Source organism: Ruditapes philippinarum, unplaced genomic scaffold (assembly GCF_026571515.1).
Source record: "Ruditapes philippinarum isolate M1 unplaced genomic scaffold, ASM2657151v2 ctg3320_1_1_1_1, whole genome shotgun sequence".
Taxonomy (NCBI): Eukaryota; Metazoa; Mollusca; class Bivalvia; order Venerida; family Veneridae; genus Ruditapes; species Ruditapes philippinarum.
Window position 1 is genome coordinate 39,360 of NW_026864147.1, and position 20,631 is coordinate 59,990.

Sequence of the window (20,631 nt, forward strand, 5' to 3'; positions counted from 1 at the left end):
TTCTACTTCTTCTTCTTTTTTTCGTTTCTAACATTGTGCAAAGGCTTTTCTTGATTCAAATATGCAAACAGTTTATCTTTGTTTTTTGTTGTTTGTATAGATAGTAATCAAAGAATACGCCTTTTTTATACCCCTTTAAGTATTGACTATATTTCTCGATCCTTCCTTTCATAGTAAGATATAGGCGTATGTTTAATGTGTTTATAACATAAAGTGCGGCGACGTCGTGACTTTTAATTGACCTACGTAATTATTGTAACTCTGAAGATTTTACAATAAACGTCATTGCTATTTTTAGAAATACAACTACTGTCATTTCTATTTTTAGATAAATACAAATATAATATGAATGAGACCATGGTATTAAAATATAAAATTTCTGACTGTTGAACTTAATTTTTCAAAAACTTGTCAGTTTATTAAATTTTTTGAGTACCTTTATATCATGTTATAAAAAATTGTAATGATTAACCAGTATGTATAATCATTTCTATTTTAAGCTATTCAAATATACACATTGTAAACATTTGAATATAGTATTGTCAAAAATAATCTGCGGTTCATACAAATGGGATCTTTTGTGGCAGATTTAAAAACCACAAAACAGCAATATTTCCTTATATAAAGTCGTATAATTGTGTTTTGGTGATATGTCAAAATTGACAAATAAATAAATAAATAAATAAATAAATTAGAGTTGTATAAATTGTTAGGATGTCTTGGTAATTACGGGGTCTTTATATCCATCTCCCCGGTCAAAATGACCTAAATACACTGTCAATTATCGTGCCACTCTGCGCTACACTGTATGCTCAAGCATAGTGATTTCTTTATATGTTAACTCTCGCAATCAATATTTCTTCAAAGTTTTATTACTTAAAGGCCAATCTTAATTTTCTAAATTCATTTACGCCATCTTAAAACAGGTCTTTGTCTTTTCTTCATAAGGAAAAAAACAACATTTCTGTTTCTTACTGTGCCTTTAAGCAAAGAGATTTACTTTTTTCACGCCCAATTTAGAGAGGTATTTACGATTCATTGCATTGATGACATTGCACTTAAATTCAACTACTTATTTTCGTATTTTATTTCTTGATATGTTGTGATCATTTTAAACAGTGGACCATTAAATCAGAAAAAAGTATCACTGGTAAAAAGGGAAAAACATGTTTACTTAGTTACATAGAAAAAGGGAGGGAAAATAAAAAGGCAGTTGAAAATGCCCAATACTGTTTAGTTAATTTTGAAAAATTTCATCAGTCAGTTTTTATAGACACTTTGTCATTGAACTTTGAAGGGGAATAAAATCGATATATTTTTATTTATAGTTATTAAATAGGTCAATTAAACTTTGACCGATAAAATTGTCACGATTTTCACTGTTGTTATTTTATCCATATAGATAATAAACAAATTAATCGGTGTTGATCCGCCTGATTTTTGTTTATTTGTATGTAGAACTTTTTATAGAATTGTATACCTTATATATATGTGTACATAATTATAAATACAGGTATAATATATATGCTATGGAACGAATTTAAATAAAAAAAACTTAATAAAAGTAACTGTTTGTGTTTCTTTCTCTTTTGTTTTTTTTCTTGTTATTTGCCTTAAATAGAAGCAAGCCTCCAGGTTCCTGCTAATTTTCATGAAAGTTTAGAAAATAAATTAAAAAGTAAAATATTGTGAAGTGAATAAATAGAAAATAGTTTGCACATTGCAAACGGCACTTATAACCAATGTAAATTACCATATAAAAGGGGTCAAAATATGCAAAAATAACCCGAGAAATATTCGGAAAAATAATGCAAAATCGAACTTTATCATAAATAATATGGGAAATGTTACTTATATTGAATCTTCTTACTTTTCGTACATTTCTCAAGTTTGATTTTCTTGAAATACCATGGCTTATCTGGAGGCATGCAGCTTTAAAACAGCAAACTTTCCATATCACATTTTGTACAACCAGTAACACTGCATGCATACCTGGTGTTTACTTCCAGGCGCGGATTCAGGATTTTTATTTACCAGAGGGGATCGTAAAATTATAAAACATGGAGTAATAAAAATCGAAAGTGAGTCGGGGTGGGTGACATTTTACTAGTTTTCGGAGGGGTCATGAGTACGTTTTTTCCCGATTTTCACAAGTTTTTGCGTGATTTTCTCTAAATAAACGTAAATTCATATCCAATTTGGGAGTTGATATCCAAGATATTCAATCTCAGAGTTGATATCCAAATCGCAGATGTGTCCCTCATACTTGTCAAGTCTCAGGGTGGGGTATGGAGGGGTGGGTCATTACCCCTTACTCACACTCAGACATTGAAAATAAAGTCAGTTCGTTTCTTCCAGTTGACTATTTTTGAAGCCTGTAGTTTCGTGTTTTAGTATGAAAAGAAAGTACATTTTTGTATTTTAATCCTCCCAAACTTGTCTTTTAAGTAAAACAGTTTAATAGACAATTATGTTTATGTTTTTTATTGCATTGCAAACAGGAATGTTGACCTATTTCATGTCTATTAATTGTTGTAAATCAGATTTATTATGCGTGATCAGCGTTCTCCGGTTTCAATAAAAGGCGCACCAAATCAAAATTGTTTTCATGTTCTTATTAAAAAAGCACCAAGTTAAACTTGTGTTCATGAACGAAATGACCTTCAATTAAATTAGTAATTAGGTCTATTTTACTTGTCACTTTAGCTATGTAAAGTTTCTTTTTATTTAAAGCGGCTTTTCTATGACCTTGAACATTAGCAAATTTTGTTTTTCAATATTGTATACTTTCTTATAGAATAATATAATTACTCAATTTTAACGGATATTTCTTTAAGATGTATTGTTGCAGCTCCGATGCATATTAAATTTCACGCACAAGTGATTAGTTAATAGTATCGTTATTTTAACACCCAAGTGGTATTATGACTATTAGACTGCATTGTATAATACAAGAGACAAAGCCCCTCCCAGCACGGGCATTTAGATTATTGCGCGCTGACTTGCCTGATTTACCAAAACCCGCAAGTCCACTTTCCCCGACACTGTCCCCCCTTCCCCCCGATTTGGGTTGCGGAGTTTGAATTGACTAATATCTTTATATATTTCAAATTATCTCTTCAATATTGATAGAAAGGTAACGAGTTTTGATCATTTGATGTATATGAAAATCTACTTGTTTACAACATCTTAAAATAATTCGCAATATAAGTATGTCAGTTCAGTCAGGTACGTATGTAAATATACGTACCTGGTTCAGTTTAACTACTTAAATTACATTCTAGAAAAAGCTGTTCTGTTAAGGAAACCTAACAATTAATTAAAGATGCCTTTTTTGATATTAAAATTACGTTTGCAAAAAAGTTAAAACTTGTGATGTCTTCGTGACTCACGATATATAAATATGAGCTATATATAGTCACACTAAAATACCCGAATATTTCCGTTCCTGTATAAACCTTGTCCTGATAACCGATTTAAGTTTACCCGCATACCTTTTAATTAGGATGGGCCATATTATAAAGATACTTCACGTTTTTAACCTTACCGCTTAAAAACTAAAATGGACTTATCCGTCTTTCAATCAGGAAAAGACCATTCATCATTTATAGGGAAATTCACAAAATATATATGAATAGAAAACAGTGTAGACTGGAGTTCTTTCCCCTTGTGGGAACCAGACGACAAGCTGATTTGTTGTCTGCACTGATCGCATTGTCAGAGTCTGTAGACGCCAGCAGACTAGCAATGAATTGTCAAGTGATATTTTTTTGCAATATTTGTAACAATATGTGCAAATGACTAAAGAAAAAAACCCGCCAAGTCATATATGCACGCGTCATTGCCGTCAATGTTATTGTACTTTTAAATATACTACATGTATACACGTATATAAGTCGATTAAAGTTCAAGATGAGGACACAAACATGTATACATACATGTGATCAGAAACGTTTAAAGTTAATTATGTTTGTTTAAACTGGAAAAACCACACCTTTTTAAATTTGCCGATTGCTATATTTATACATGCATACTTATAAATCTTGTATAAATGTTACCGCTTCTGACGTTACGGGTATTGCGGGAATAATAAGCAGAACCCCTGTCGCCTATTTGGTCAATGCGGTGGTTTTATTTTGGGCGCAAAAATAGCCGGGGATCCTTAGCAGAGATCTTTATGGTGGCTGATTTCTACCATTTCGTGTCTTCGCACCTTAAAAGTCGAAGGCGAAGACACGAAGACACGATAATATCACCGTGTCAGGAATGTGCAAATTAAGCAGGAATTGTGCAAATAACGCAGGAATTGTGCAAAAGTAACGCAGAATTGTGCAATGTAGATGCTACAACGAGCACCGCGATAAGTTAATGGACCAATATTTTTATTGTACATCAAATTGAAAGAAATGAATTAGCGCATTATACTTTAACTCTCATCATAAATATTTCCATGAAAATTTTTAATTTTTAAGATCATTCGTGAAAATGACGACCTGACTAGCGTATTGGTGGCGATTTTTAGTTTCGTTTATATCTTTAAAATCAATAACGTACATATTACTTTATGATTTTTTATATTCAGTGTACCTGAGACATTTTCCAATCTACTTGTGTCATATTACACTTTATATATCAGATAAAACGTAATTGAGACAATTTTTAAGAGGTAACGCCGAATTCGTTAATGAAACACTGAAACAACAGCGGCTATCTCATTAAAAGAAGCTAAATCTTACTTATATTTACACGGCACTTGTAGTTTGACAAATGTCTTAGGTATACAGAATATGAAAAAAAATAATGTTTTAAATGTGTTACATAGAGGATATTGAATTGAGTTGAATAAAATTAAATTATGCGAGCCTCTGGCGAGCATAATATTATTTCATTCAACGAGTTCAATAAATACAGTAATGAACTTACACGAACTCAATATTCTTTTTATCACATACCCAAAATAAAGACCGTTTAAAGACCGTTTCGTAGCAGCAGTATGCGCTTATTCATTTCTTTAAATTTGATTAAGAATAAAATATTTTGGTTCGTTAACTTACTGTGTTATCCGTTTTGGCGATAGCGCTGCACAAATTCGGCGTTACTTTTACGTTATTTGCACATTCCTGTGTTACTGGATATGCACGATGAATATGCTCACTTAATGCTCACTTATCGTGCTTCGACATCAACTTTTAAGGGCGCCGACACAAAGACACGAATTTATTATACAGCACACTTCGTTATTTAGAGAAAAAGAAGAGATTTCTGAGGGGGGGGGGGAACTGACAGCATTCGTGTATATTATTACTTATAAAGATTTTCTACTGTTTAAATGGTCCTATATATAAATGGTTGTTTGTATATATAACCAGAGTCGTTAGGTGAGTTATATAATTGCAAATAACCGTTTATATACGGCATATAACTTTTTGACTATCTATATAACGAATTTATAATACTGCAAACCTTCTTTACAAGAGAAAAAAATCCATAAATCGACTGCAGCCGTGTATATAGATTGTATAAACGTCACGGTTATCCAATAAAAATGACATAACCGACGTGCAATAATATCCAATGAAAAACGACGTAACAAACGTGCAGTATTTTTTATCACATTCTAGTGCAAACTCCGCACACTGATTACCTCCCTTGGCAGAATTGTACCGTACTCTGTACTGATAAGGGGAGGTCACTGCGTAGGAGATTGATTATAGTGCCGCTTTTCCGGTCGTGGATACGTTTTTTACTTGACGTCAAATCTATGAGTTACACAAACATAGCATTAACATTTTTATAAAATTTAGTTCCCAATCCAAACATTAAAAGATGTAAGCAAAGCGAAGTAAAAAGTAGATCTATCAAAAAACTGTCATGACCTGACATGAGTGATCTTCTTTTGCGCAAATTATTGACGGTACTATTTGACAATCTATAAATAAAATTGTTATTAAAAGAACATCGGTCTTTATTTATAATTAAATACTAAACTAATCTCGCTTTGAAGCTTCGAGCTTTAAAATTATTATTAGAGTGAGATAAATTCCATAGTCATACGTAAGAATAACGGAACATTCAGTAAAATTATACTACATTTAACTCTGGTAGTCCGAATAGAGGGGGACAACTTATTCTCAATATTTTTTCGAACTTCCCATGTTATCTCCCTTTTGGAGTTTCATTCTTCTTTAGTTCAAGTGAAAGAAATATAACAATTTGATCACGGCAACAGCAGTTGTGAAAAGTAGTAATAAAGTAATACATATGTTTATTTATTTATTTATTATCCACCAATACTGGAGAGAAAAACATATTTACAAAGTAAGTAATGTTTATATAACAGATGAGAAGTATATAAAAATACATAGCATCGATTATATAATAATATGCAATACATTATTTTAGAAATACAAATGCAGATTAATATGTGTAGATATTTGCCTTATGCAAAAGCGAAAGTTAAAGCTTCACACCTCCAGATGAGCAAAAATATTTCAAGAAATTCAATCTTGAGAAAAATGTATCAATATCTTAAGAAAAGTAAAAATAATCTATATGTAATTAATTATTCAAATGTTATGTGCGATTAATGACTGATTTTGCAGTATCAATCACAATAATTCTAATGCGTTACTAAGGCAGTAATAGGTATTTATGTATATTTTGTCCCCTTTTTGGTAATTTATGTGAATTGCAAGTGCCAATTGCAATGTGTAAATTACTTTCTTTGTTCACTTCACAATATTTTACTTTTAAATACATTTTCAAAATTTTCATGAACATTAGCATGAATCTGGAGGCATGCTGCTTTAACATTAATAAGTAATTTTTGAATATTCATGACCACTTTATTATAAAACTTTATATTCAACGCAATATGATGATTAACAAGTACATTTTGTACATTTCAACTAATTTCACACTCAATATATAGAAACATATGACATTGATTACTACAATCATGGCTAAGTATCTAATCAAGCTATTATCTATCTGTTTAGTGGGATATTTAAATGGCACTCGGCATCATTTTCCAAAAAGCTGCAGTTTCTTGTAATTTATAATTGTTGATATATTTGGCATATTAAAGATACAAAATGCAAACTTTGTAGAAATATTTTCATGAAAATGTTGTATAAATTTCACACAGTGAAAAAATACGTGCTAGTTCTAAATTTTGCTATGTCTTTGCTTGAGTAACAAGTCCAGTTCTCTTTCGGTATGACGACTGTACATATATATTTAGTAGTGTAATAGGATTTATTGAGATTGGATGAAAACCAAAGCATGCTACGTAAGTTAACGTCTCATTGACTTCTTCGTAGACAAAATGCAGATCACAATCAACGTCTAAATTTGTATACGTGTTGTCCTCTACTTAACACTCTCGAAAGTATACTTTCAGAGGAAAACATTTTCAATTTCAAAAAAGATATATACATAATAATATGCTGTACATGTTTTTAAGTTAAAATTTATGTTTTCAAAAAAATATATACCTTATGTTTTGCAAAAACTTACTGTTTAAATGACGGTCCGTTGTGAAGTTGTTAATGTCACATGAGTAGTATTGAGCATGTCACATTTATTTCCTTTTCACATAAATTCATTATGTGCAAGAAATAATTCTACTGTAAAGCAGTACGACTCGATTTTAAATCGAGGGGTGAAAGCGAAAAGGTTTTAAGTGCATTTTTCAAAATTTTACAGGAGAAGCAAAAAACTGCCTCAAATGTTTGTAAAATAGCAAAATTCCACAACACTTTGATTTTACACATAAAAAAGTGAAAGAAACATGTCAATGATAATAAAAATTCTAGGAAAGACTTGGCAAACAAGATATTTAATCAAATGTAACTTAGAACTGTTTCGCACTTAAAATTTCTCATATTTTGATTTTTATGTTCAAAGCGAAAAGGTTCCAAGTGACATTTTGATAGAACAAAAGCAAGTTTTTTTTTCTTATTTAGTTTAAGATAGATTAATATTTTGGCATTTCTAATTATTCAGTAAGAGATGGAGCATAAATTGCCAGATAGGATGTTTCACATTTACTTTTTATTTTGATTTCATATTTTAGGTGTGAGACATTCTCTTACTCCACTTTCAAGTTCATGAAATTTTAAGTTTGACTGTGTTTAAATTAGAAACATAAATAAAGGTCATAATTGATAGTGTACAAAACTTTTAAAGAACATGGTGGACATTAATTACACCTGAAAAACAAAAAACGAATGCCAATTAATTTGATAATCATTTTCAGGTGAACTATACAAAGTATATGGAGAGCTGTCCTCCTTGCCCCGGCATCCGCATCCAGATTTCAGATTAAAGTTTTGGTGCAGTAAAATACTTAAGGTATCAGCTTCAAACTTCAAATATATGTTTTTTGGCCTTCGTGGTCAATTCCTCAAATGCATCAAAACTATAAACCGGTGTTAAATAGCTAATAAACATCGCTAAGATCAATATTATTTCTCTAGCGTTACTACTTCGAGAATTATTCCCCCTTGAACTTTTAATTTATGTTAACAAATGTTTTTTTTTTTACTATGACTTTTTGTCATATGGATAAGAGTTATGAAATGCAAGCCCTTGAATTCCCAGAATTATCCCCAATTAATTTTTGAAATTCATTTGTAAATTGATTTTTTTAGTATTATCTTTGTTGTTATAAATGGTATCTACTATAGACTTAAGATAAATAATTGTTATTTGTCATTAGTCACATCATGCATGTCAAGGTTCATAACTCTAGTTTCTTTTTTCAAGAGTTGTTTCCACTTTGAACTTAGAATTTACTTTAAATTCTCTTTGCTTTTATCATTTTTGTTTTTTAAGGGATTAACTTCAGATTTCAAATTGCTGTCTTTCCATTAAAGTAACATTAATTTTATTGACAAGATCATTATGTTGTGCAAAATATAGAACATTTGACTGCTTTCTTGATACTGATACAAAAATATATTTTTATCATAATTGATTTTTCTTTCATAGTTTTGGTTTCCTTACTGCATCCAGTATTTGATGAGTCGAGCTTCATATTCTTTAATATTCAAAATAAGACAGTTACATTCATATTCTTTCATATTTAAAATGGTTACCTTCAATAAGATATTTATTCATGAAAATTAATGTCATTTCATCCACAACTATTTTCTAACAATAGTTTATGCATTTATTTTTAAACAACTCAAATATTATAAGCGACTTAATGAGGTCATCCTTAGCCCATAGTTCCATTCTAAAATGCGCCAAAATGACACTTTAATGCTGTTCATAAACAAAATGCGCTCAAATGACGCAACTTATCTGGCATCCCCATGCTGTAGGGTTATTTAGGATATGAGTCTGATTCTAATTTAGATAGAGAAAATCCGATTCAGCCAGTGAATATGATTTTATAATTTTGTTCTGATTACCACTGTTTGAACCAATGAGATTACAGCTATTTTTAAATCATATAATAGTGAACAATATTCTCTGAAAAACTTTTTGGACTTGTCTGAAACTTCATTCAAAGTGCAAGAATATCTTTGCAATAAACACCTTAACAAACTGTCCCAGAATATATTTGAACTGAAAATATATTTTACAAATTGTGCATTACATATAACTTGCACATTTTTTATTATATGGGTAACACACTTTAGACACAACCCAATGTAGCAACAATACATAGAAGAGATGATATGTCGCAAGGCCAAGTCCCGAAGGCCACCTTCATTAGCAAAAGTGTGACCCATAACTATACTTTCTTTTTCATTGTATTATCTCAGAGGCACACATAGCTCCACCTACATAAACATTTTTCAATATCTCAGAGGCACACACAGCTCCACTTTCATTCATGTTACTTAATATTTCAGTGTCACACATAGCACCAGCTATATTTACACAACTCAGTTTCTTGGACTCACACATAGCTCCAAGTTCATTTGCAATGCCCAATATATCAAATTCACAATATCTTGTAATTTTGTCTATAACCTTTCCTACCTTATCATACCCAGATTTCTGATTATCATCAAAAAATCGCTTTTAACCATTCTAAATATCTCACTATCACCTGAAGTCTCACTTTCAAGAACATCACCTGATATCATATTGTCATCTAAAGTTGTGGTCTCATTTACTCCTGGCAGAGCCCAGGACCACCCAGGTAAGTAACTGGGATGATCCAGGGTGAAATTTTATGTTGCGGTCACACTAACCCGGCAGCACAACGGTAATTCCCAACTAACACCCATGATGCCCACAGACCATCCAGGCTGAGCCCAGGTGAAGCTCTGGTTCATGCCGGTGCTTACCTGGTCATTCCTGGATGACGCCAGCAGAGCCCCAGTTGACCAAGGCAGAGACCCAGTCGATCCAGGCAGAATCCAGGACGATTTTTGCAGAGCCACAGTTATAAGAACCCAGTGGATTGAAAACGTGCTAAAATGATGATGTTGATTCATAATGTTCATTGATATAATTCTAAATGATATTTTCTCCTATTTAATAAGTTATTCATGACGATTTTCTGAATAATCCTTATGCAAGACTGGACAGAAGGGAAATGGGAAGGGTTTTATTGCAAACAAGGGCAATCATTGCAAATTGCCGTAATTCTTTTGAAATGAACCGGGCTTTGCCGGGACACTACAGGGATTAACATAGCTCAGTCGTCATCCTCCATGGCTCTGCAGGCTTTCACAGGGGCTCTGCCGGCATTCACCGGGGCTCTGCTGGCATTCCCCAGGCCTCTGCTGGCATTCACCGGGGCTCTTCTGTAGCTCTACCGGCTATATCATATCCAAGATCATCCCTAGTTTGTGTCAGCGGAGCTACAGTGCTTCCCTGACGTAACCCGGTCGTTCCCGGCAGGGCTTAGGATGAAGCAGGTAAAGCTATACCTTCCCGGATCACCCCGGTGATATTAAATATTTTATTCCATTCGGGGTCGAATGCCGAATGTTCCAGATCATCCCGGACGTTGCAGGCAGAGTTATGAATGTATCCAGTTTGTTCCTGGATCATCCCCGGACGTCTACCAGGGCTCTGCCAGGATGTGAGACCACATCTTAAAGCTAAAATTTTCTTCAATTATGTCCCTGGATTAATTACAACCAGCTAAAGCATCACTTTCAGTAACATTATCAGATTTCTTACTGTCATCTATAAGCCCTACCTTTAATATCATCACACAATTTCTCACAGGCACTTAAAACCCTTTAAGATGGTGCATGATCATTACTGGCCATGTACACTTAGAACTGTTTCACTTTTAAAAAATCGATAATTTCATGAGTGGAGTTAACTGCGAAACAGTTTTAAGTACTTAAGTTTTCTTCCAAAATCAAGACATCTACTCTGAAACTAATGAATTTCTTATGGATATTATTTAATAATATACCAATAAAAGGTTTAGCTTTCAAACTTGCTTTGATTTCACTTATTTTAATGCAGTTTGGGTTGTTTTTATTTAATCTTGTACATTTTATACTCAATGAAAGCGAAAAGGTTCTAACTGCCATTTGCAGTTAGAACCCTTTCGCTTTTTTTAAAAAAAGTTAACTTCACTTAGAACCTTTGGACAATTTTTCATTTCACACTTTTATAAGTTAACTAAATCTTATATATTTTGACATAAGATGTATATCGGTGCTTATGTTACAAATATGTTAAAAGTGAATTTTGTAAAAAAAAGTGAGTTAGAACCTTTTCGCTTTCACCCCTCGAAATTAAAACCCAAAAACTTGACAATATAAATATATTTACATGTATGTACACATTTTAACAACAACAAAATGTTCGCCACGCGAACAACAAAACATGCACGAGAGGCCTTAAATTCATGTATATCATTTACAAAAAGTTATCGCCATTAAAGTGGCCCTCATCTTTTTTTAAGGCTTAAATATGTTATTTTTAGATAAATCGTATCATATAATTGTCAAATCAAAGGAATCAAAGTGGATAATGAAATTTGCCGTCGATAAAACATGTTAACAATTAGGAAACCCCTCGATATCTATAATCGTCCGTCCCAAATTAGGGGACGATTCATTTACCGATCATCTATTTATAGAAACAAAGTAAAAGACAGGCTATACATAGCTCTCTCGAAGGTTTAATGTTGATTGATATATGATGCACCTTTCCAAGATAAAATTACTGAAATACTTATTTGAAACAATTCAGAATTGTTTTCACAATAAATAAAACCTGAAGGCTGCTTTAACACATTGTTTTACATAACGCAAAATTAATCCCTGTTCCATTTTGTACTATCATAGCATCTGATATCTTATTCTTTTCTGTAACAATTACAGCAACAGAATCACGTTAAGACTTTATACAGTACATGTTTTAAGAGTTTGATTTGACAATCCATTTTCGGCTGATAAAAATCCTATTAAATCAGTAAAAGACTATACACCCTAAAGTAGCAAATTATCGGAATATACTTAATGACAAGTGTTTCATTTACATATAAAAAAGATATTACAATATAAACCAAGGATTACAAATCATAAACAAGAGAGTCATGATGGCCCTGAAATCGCCACCTGAATTTTTTTGTTTCTTTGTTTCATTTTACGCCTTTTTCTAACAGTATTTCAGTCATATAGGCGGGTAGTAACCTAACGTTCTAGCTCTTTGGGATTTTATAAAAGTAGAATTTTTAAGCTTTTACAATAAACATACCGTATAAGGAAAGTCAATGACCGCCCGGGACAGGGCTAATTTTGACCCCAGGGCTTTTATTTGAACAAACTTGGTAGGCACTTACTAGAAGATATTTCATGCTTAATATCTAAGCTCTAGAGATTTCGGTTTTTTAAAAGAAAGATTTTTAAAGATTTAATCATATACATATAAGGAACATCAATAACTACTTTGGGTGGGACCAATTTTGACCTTTTATTTGAACAAACTTGGTAGACACCCATTAGAAGATGTTTCATGCCTAATATCTAAGCTCTAACTACATGGGCTTTTTAAAAGAAGATTTTTTGTTAGTTGCTATTTACATATAAGGAAAATCAATTACCGCCCGGGACAGGGCAAATTTTGACCCCAAGGCTTTTATTTGAACAAACTTGGTAAAAACTCAACACTAGAAAATATTTCATGCAAAATATCTAAGCTCTAGCTCTTTGGGGTTTTTAAAAGAAGATTTTTAAAGTTTTTCTGTTACTTTATTTGTTAAAGACCTTATTAAAGGCTCGAAATTTACTTATAATATAAATTCTGAGCCAGTCCGGTTCAAATTAAAACACACACCTGCCCAGCGAAATTAAGTTAATCAATATTTATTTTTTCAATGTCGATCACTATCTAGAGAAAAGATAAGGTCAAGTTAAACCTTTTCATTGACCATCCCCAACTTTCTCTTTCCTTTTCGTTTGCAGATGTTTCTTTGTACGCCTTCTCAATGCGCATGTACTTGAGGATATTTTCTAAAATTCTTCAAAGAGGAAATTCCTAGTTCACTCAAAAAGCTATCAATTGGTGTTACAACACAAGAACCACAGTCATATCCACCCTCTACTATACCTAAACAGAAAAGTTCATCGTTTCTTAACACAAATACAGGTGCCCCTGAATCACCATCCTTAGCAAAGCGTTCCTGAAAATTAATTGGCCACACCTCAAGCTGGTTATGAAGTATAATTTCAAGAGAATCGCTTTGCCAAGGAAAAGTTAACTCTCGTACAATGCTACCGTCAAATGCAATACGACCATGTGAAATTCCGGAAGCGCTGCCAAATTTCAGGACGTCTTCATCACTTTGTATTGACATACCTCCTGCTATACGTCCAGATTCAAATGTATATTCTAAAACAACACGTTGAAAATAAATACTCGAAAACAATAAGTCTGTGAAATACATGGTAGTAAAGTTTAATGCATCAGAAGACAAGGATCTGATCAGCTGTGGAAATTAAAGAAATGAATATCTATAAAAGTGACGTATTAACATTTATTGACATTCTCTAAAGTAGTCATGATTTTTGTTTATTTTATCTATATCTTTGGAGTTTTATTTTAATTAAAGGTTCATCATAAATGCTATTATTTTCTTGCTTTGAAATAATTATATATGTATAAAAGATTACCTTGTATTACGTCAGCAAAGTCGCTTATCTTTCCAGAAAGTGGACATCTTGATTTTTGAAGTTTGATCAATGCTATTTCCATCCCTCTTGTTCCATTACCACCTTGTTCATAAGCAACTTTCACCACTTTCCCTAAAACTTCACTTGATTCCGATGGCTGGTAAACTATACTTGCAAGTACTTCGTCAGAGTTTTCTGGCTGATTATTAAATGTTTTGTTGCTACTCTTATCTAAATTTTTTTAAGCAACAATTGAGGCATAATGACGTGTGCGCACGTAAACCCATATATGTCCTCTGAATCCTTTAATTCAAGAAATCCGCTGAGTGTCCCGGAGCCGATAGTTCCGCTCACCTCTGCCGCAATTTTGACATTCTCTTGGTAATCAGAACTCTTATGGCCTTTCCTCCCGAGTCTCATTAAAGCACCTTCTCGTACATCAACTGCAAATCCTTCATATTCCTTTTCAAACGGATCTTCGTCTATCGGTATAAAATGTTTAGTATGAACGTAAAAGACTATACATGAGCATGGAATTTTTTCCCAATTACTTGACCCATAAAATTTTGACTTAATAGAGCCTGCCGAAATTCCACTTAACATTCTGTGTTTTTGTAACAGAGTCTTTGAATTTTTTTCGATAAATGCTTTTAGTATCCTTCGGATTAACTTTATGTTTTGGATTTGTTTTGCTAAATGTCACATCCCTTGTCTCGGCGTTGCACTTGCCTAAAATACGAACTTTATGTTCATAAGTGACTCTATTTTTTAAATCAATGTCCTCTTTCAAACAAATGACGAAAGCGATATTGATTTTTCCAAGTTTATTGATGGTATAAGCTGCATATACCCCATCAATCTTTTCTGACATGTCTTTGATGTGCTCGATTATCTTGCTACAACATTTTTCCATGACAGATGATTTTCTTTCTCCCTCAAACGTTAAAGCTATTTTTGATAGCTGATTCTTTGTTGGCAGTATATTTTTCCTAATCAAATACTCGGCTATGTCCTCTGATTTCTCCTTCAAGCATTTTTCCCAAGACGCATCTACATTCAAGAGGACAGTAAAATACCATTACCTTATGGCACTTACTTAATTCATGGTGTATATATAACTATATATTATGACAATATTACACTAATTTTAAAGAAAAAAAAACAAACTTTGTTCAAAGTTAAATTGGCATTTGCATGCTTTTACAATATTTCAATGAAGAGGTACAGAAAGACATTTATATGTTGCAGCCGTCCACTATCTGAATAATTTTTGTGATAAACATTGAAACCGAGTGATTTCTTGATGAAACTTTAAAAAGAATAATACGTGTCAAAAATAATTTCCTGAAAATTCTTCCAAATAATTTTCACTAGGTATAGTATCCATGATGTGAGAACGGTTATTACTAAACCAAATCAATAACAATATAGTTGAGTACCCATTAATAGCCTCAGGGTATTTTTGAATATTGTGTAAAAGGCTTGCTGTATTTTCCCTACATAAATAACTTAACTCTCTAATACTTTGTCAACAATAAGGCATAAGATTGTGATTAAGACAGTAACTGAGATTTAAAACTCTATCGACTGCATATAAATTACTTTACGATAATATTTCGATTTTTTCTTTGTCTACGATAAAATTGAAAAAATGAATTGTAGTTAACCTTGTTAACTTTTATCTTAATGTTGTTGTTTTTTCTTTTTTTTTTCTTGATTTATTGATATATTCAAGACAAAAAAGATTAATTTTAAGGATTGATATTGATAAATAAGTACATGATTCTTCTTTTTGTCCTGACTAAAAGGATGGAAGATACTTATTGAATATTATGATTAATTTTGATACAAAACTTTTTTTTCCCAAAAACATTTCCGAGTCTCTAAGCGCAAAAATAAGTTCTTGTGTTTTCAAATTAAAATTACCATCGCATGTCGAGCCAGCCACTGTACTATTTTTGTCGTGCTCGGTGACATTTGAAAGTTCCTTTTCACGACTTCGTTTGTCACCCCTTATCATTGAAAAAAATGATTTCCTCCTCTTCGAATGAGCTGCAAACGAATAATGCCTTAATCTGAATAAATTAAATACAGTCTCAACCGTGTAAATATTGTACCTTTTGATATAACAAAATTGCAATGCAGAATATGATGGTATCTGACAGATGAAAACAACAATATTAACTTTAAAAGAATAATATATTTTGGAAATTAACAAAGCGTAGACAATATGCCCTACTTAACATTTAATGATAAGATCTATTTACGTAACATCTATATACGCTACTAACCTAATGTGGATACTGACACTGATTACAAATGCACAAACTGGAGCAAAAATTCTGTTAAATATAAAATATATCATACATGTATATCAAAATTATTCATATTAAACTTACACAGACGTTGTTTTGCTTTCTCTATGCCATTTGATGAGCAATTGGCAATTATGTCATGCGATGCAATGTGATATTGTACATGTACCCATCGTCTAAGCTCAAACAGTTTCTGATGAAATTCGTCACAGTTGACAGACTTGAGAAAACCGTCCATGGCTTCAGAACTAAGGCAGTGGATTTGTATATCGGTTGACGATCGGTCAGTGGGAGAAATATCAACGATATGGCATTTCTTTATGGCCTTGATGTAATCCAGGAAGTGATAGACTGGTGTATCCGTTGATTTTTCACCCAAAGGCGAACCAATCATATCATCGTTATCTTTAATATAGTCTCTCATTACTTTACAAACTATATGATTCCCTACAAAAAACTGTTTTCACCATTTTTAGCAATAACTTTTATCTGTAGATCAAGCAAAAAGGGCTCTGAAGAAAAAAAAATCAAAAAAAAAAAACAAAAACAAACAAAAAAAGAGTAAAAAAACAGCAACAACATAATAGAGAATTAATGTTAATGCATGGTTCAACGTGCATCAAAATATGCAGATGTTAATGACCCACAAATTGTGTATAAGCGCTATTCTTAAATAAGTTACATTTGCGTTTCGTTATTTTTCCCATATAAATGTAACACAGGTTTCCTCATGCTTTCCCGTTTTTTTCCGTTATACATGGCGCCCTGAATCATGCATATTTAAAACAAATTGAATGCTTGCGTGATTATCTGTTACTTTGTTAAAATGCACGTTAAACCTTACGTGCGCAGTTTTTATGCAAGATCAACAAGGAAAAGTTAGAAAACTGATATTTTTACTATGAATTATTTATGTATTTAGAATATAGCTAGCTCAACTCACTTAAGTTATATTCTCATTTCAGTCCTCATAAAAATGTATAAATTAAAAATAATGTTCTTAATGTTTTTCCTTTTGTTCTCTTTTCAATGTTAAAAAGTCTTTATTGACAAGTGTTGTGAATTCTCAGTTTCTTAAAGATTTTATTTTATTTAGTACCTTTTAGCTTCTTTTGTTTTCCCGCAGATCTAAGATAAAGCATAAGTCCAAGCTCATTTTCTTTTTCTGTAAATAAAAACACAACTTGAGCAATTACGGAGATTAATGTAAAAAATATTCAATAATGCTAAACAGAGTATATGCATATCCTATTTTTAAGTTATTCGGCATGTATATGAATAGGAAGAATACATCTTTAGTCCAAAAATTTTGCAAAATAACTGTGACAGACCAACACTTGTGTGTTGTTTGTTACTTTAAAACAATAACAACAACAACAACAACAACAACAACAACAACAACGTTTCTGTTCATAGTTACAAGCCACTTAAAAAGATATAGTTTGCCTACTCCGGAATGTTTTGTTTTATACATGTAGATGAAATTACTATAAATACTTATTGATTATTCTTTTACAAGCAATACTTTTTTAGAAATCTGATGTTCTTTTGATAGTTTAGTTTTGCCTCCCCAATGTTAAGACCGTTCATCTATTCTACTGCAGCGGTAATCAGGTCATAAAATAGTACCGTGATATTTTAAAGCTGACTCATCAATTATCACCATTATTTACGAGTGTTCTTAACCATCATATTTGCTATTTGTAAAGTTTATAATAGGCCTTTCTCAAATTATATGCATACTTTACATTCCATCACCAGAGAGAGGCTAACAGGGCATGAATGTAAACAAATTATGTCTGACCTGATAAGCCCTAGTGTGTTAAACTTACTGGGGAAATCTCATTTTTATTCCACTCTGTTATTCCAATTCTAGATATTATTATACCGTTAATTTTCATAAAATACCTAAGGATGTGAGTTTAACAAAGGAATGGATTGTAAAAATATGATGGATGAAAGAACATTTCAAGGTAAAATACCATTGTCCTTTTTTTTTAGTTGTATTACTACTTACATTAATTACTCTGATTTCTCATTGTTTTAAATGTTTCATTTAATTATAAACATAATAATATGTTTTGTTCATAAATTTCATTTAAAATATCACACTTATAATAATAACATTTAAAACATTATTGCTTCAGAATCTAAATTAATACCGTTTTTATACTAAAAAGCAATAATGGTTATTTAATGTACTATTTCAGATCAATATTTTGCAATAGTTGCTCGTTTTTGAAGCATTTCACACAATAAGATTAACAACCATGGACCTAAATTCATATATGTCTGAAGAGAATAGATGTACCCTGTAGATGGTTCGGCTGGAGTAATAATCAACAGACCAGTAAGATGAACACTAAAGAAGATTTAACATTAACACTGCCACCATACAACTGAAAGGTATACACAAGACTTAATTTTCATTTTGTACACATAAACAAAGTTCAGCCCCTATAAAAATATATATGTGCAATTAAAATATCAATTGATATATTCTAGAAATGTCATAATTCTTGTTTTCACTTCTAAATAAAAGGTATATATTTTTCAGGAATTCCGCTGGTAACAGTCATGAACACAAATTGACAATTGGTATTTGAATCGCCTTTAATTGTATTATCTCTTCATGGCAGTGGCATTACAGATGAAAAAGAAACTATCAAACAGTTCAAAGAAGAATTACAGATAACTAAGGAAGAAAACAAACAGTGATATTGAACGTTTGATACAAACAAATTTTCAAATGTTGACAGTTGTATATTTTGTAATGTTATACAGGATTTCCAACAAAACTTACTATATATCCATTACAGTTTTCAATAGCTAAAACATTAAGAGTGTTTATTATGATGCAAGCAAAACAATCTGCTTGACTGAGGAAATGATTTTAGCGTATTTTAAAGGACCATTTGTCCAGTCTTATGTGCCTTGAATTTTAATAAAAACTTAAAAAGAAATCATCGCATTACTTTGTTTTTAACATTGTACTTTGTTACATATATGGTGCAGGGAATATGTCAACATGTAAATTACATCTAATATTTTGTCCTCTTATTGCATTATATTGTTGAGAGAATCTGTCTTGGGATGTTAAAATAAGTGCTAAAACTTGATCCTGCCTTTCCTAATACCATACAACTGCAAGGTATTGCACAGGTTTTCTGCGAATGTTCAATCCCCTATGTACATGGAATATTTGGGGTTGGTAAGTCCAGGCAACCTCCTCTGGAAGTGCTGTGTACCCCAATGATTTGTTATATACCAGCCAGTTGAGGGTTCCAACAATATGACCACATAATCAAGTCCGACCAACTGGACAAGTGCAATAATCTAATGATACTTCAGCTTCGTCTTAAGATTTGACTGATATTTGCAATTAAATGATTGTACATGTACTTCGTTATACTAAGTATAAATTTTTCTATTCTCAGAGAAACGCTTGGTTTAGAACGTTGCCATAGACCCTTCTTAATATTACCTCATACATATTCATAGATTTCTCAGAACGAGGCTAACAGGGCAAGCTGCGGTATCTGCTCTATGTAAACATATCACAAATATATGGCCGAAAGATTTTTCTATAGTGTCAGAGATCTTGATAATGTTCTGTTTGCTACATACTTGTTGACAACTATATTTAATATTACAAAAACCTCTTCTGGAGATAAATAAATCAACAAAGGGTTTAATTTACACTATATACAGTGAATGACATACAAGACCTGATAAGTCAAAGTTTACGATAATTCCAAGTAATTTCTAATATTCTTTGTCAGTATAAATATCAGGTTAACTCTTTTCAACTTAAATAGACATTATCTGCATTATCAGTATTTTATTGCTAACCTAAACACATGTTGGTCAAGAGTGTATAAAGCAATTAACTGATAATAGATGTAAACAGTTGGATGCTGAATTCTGTACCATACTTCCCCTAAATTTAGCCACGGATTTATTATATAAATCCGTGATTTAGCTATTGAAATAAAAAAGTTTAAAAAAGTTCACTTTGTATTTAAAAGTAAAAATTCTGGATGACTCTCTAGAAACTGGTCAATTTTACAGACAGCCTTATCAAATCAAAATGATATTTTGTTTAAACATTACACCCCCGTCTTATACATTTCAATGGATTTTCAGTATCATAACACATGATGTTGTTGACAGTAATGTAAAAAACATTTCATGCTAAGTAGGGAACGTAA

The 20,631-nt window shown here is 31.9% G+C and overlaps 1 long non-coding RNA gene across 1 annotated transcript; it reads left to right on the forward strand.

Annotated features, from left to right (window-relative positions):
* Positions 1-18,198: 18,198 nt before the first annotated feature.
* Positions 18,199-19,729, forward strand: LOC132724569 (uncharacterized). The gene is made up of 3 exons (XR_009624929.1): positions 18,199-18,393; positions 18,631-18,826; positions 18,978-19,729. It is a non-coding gene; the product is annotated as an uncharacterized LOC132724569 (long non-coding RNA).
* The last annotated feature ends 902 nt before the right edge of the window (positions 19,730-20,631 follow it).